Here is a 1,436-nt window from a genome sequence, read left to right as displayed (position 1 = left end):
AAAAAAAAAAAAATAGAAAAACTTAGGTATGATTGTAAGAATACAGTATATAGTACATATGCAAAATATGTGTTAACTATTGATGCCTCTGGTAAGGCTCCTGGTCAATAGTAGCCTATTAGGAGTACAAAGTTATATACAGATTTTCAACCATGCAGGAAGCCAATGCTTCTAACCCCCATGTTGTTCAAGGGTCAACTGTCTAGTTAGCTATAAGCACTAAGAGGTTTGGAATCAGCCCTCATTTTAAGAGCACTTATTAAACTTTCCCCAAAGCCTCTTTCACTATGTCTAGTTTAGGGTTTATCTCCTCTACTGAATTCTTTTACTTCAACGAGTAATTTTTTCCCCATTCTCATGATTTTTAATTGGATATTTTCATATCTAATTCTCCTTGTTTGGCTTCTAGTGTTTTTACCAATTTCCTAATTTTTAGTTCCTTCTATTGAATTGTTATTCTTCAAAGTAATTTTCAGATTGTCCTGATTTTCATTTTCTCTACAGGGAACTCATCTCTTAATGGTTGCTTCTGTTGGATGTCTTTTGTATTGTTATTTGTCTCTTCCCAATGTTTGCAGGTAAATATTGTCCCCCTTCTGCCTGCACTCTCCATGCCCCAAACAGTGACCTTCTGGTCATCACCGCTCCCACCTTAGATCCTCTAGTCCAGAACCAGGTCTTATATTGGCAGCTGAGCACTTGCACACTACGGTCATGTTGAGGGTGTCACATTCCAGTACAGATCCTGGTTTGTAAATCATGTCCAGGTTTTGCTGGTAAGGCTGTAGCTTTCCTAGTTTCTCATATACTCACTGCTCAACAAGAAGCACTGGGCAGTTTTAAGATTGTTTTTCAGCTTCCATCCACAGGCAGAAGTGCCCTCAGTTTCCTCTAGGGAGCCTGACTCTGGCCCTATGGGACTTTAGCCCTACTACTTCTCCTCTTGGATATCCTTCCTCTTGGGCACCTTCTTTCCAAATGCACAGAGACTGTTTTCCCAGATGAACCATATTCTGGGCTATGAGACAAACCTCAACACGTATTTAAAAACTAGAGTCATATACAGAGCACCAGGCTCAGTCAGTTAAGCAGCCAACTTCGGCTCAGGTCATGATCTCATGGTTTGTGAGTTCAAGTCCTGTGTCAGGCTCTGTGCTGACACCTTGGAGCTTGGAGTCAGCTTCGGATTTCTCTCTTTCTCTCCCCTTTCTCTCTTCCCCTCCCCAACTTGTACTCTGTATCTCTCTCTCTCTCAAAAAGAAACTAAAACTTTTTAAAAAACTGGAGTCATAGAAAGTGTGCTCTTTCACTATAACAAAACTGAGGGAGAAAGCAATAACAAGAAGTTATCTGAAAAATGCCCAGTTTGGAAATCAAACAACACATTTCTAAATATTCAGGGGTCAAAGACATGTCTCAAGGAAAATAGAAAATCT

The 1,436-nt window shown here is 40.0% G+C and overlaps 1 protein-coding gene across 1 annotated transcript in view; it reads left to right on the top strand.

Moving 5' to 3' along the window:
* LOC115277423 (laminin subunit alpha-3-like) overlaps nt 1-1,436 on the top strand; it is a 225,862-nt gene that overhangs the window by 180,217 nt on the left and 44,209 nt on the right. The window lies entirely within an intron of this gene.

The sequence above is a fragment of the Suricata suricatta genome, chromosome 14 (assembly GCF_006229205.1).
Source record: "Suricata suricatta isolate VVHF042 chromosome 14, meerkat_22Aug2017_6uvM2_HiC, whole genome shotgun sequence".
NCBI lineage: Eukaryota > Metazoa > Chordata > Mammalia > Carnivora > Herpestidae > Suricata > Suricata suricatta.
The sequence above is the reverse complement of the archived record's forward strand: the minus strand, read 5'-3'. Positions and strand labels throughout refer to the sequence as shown.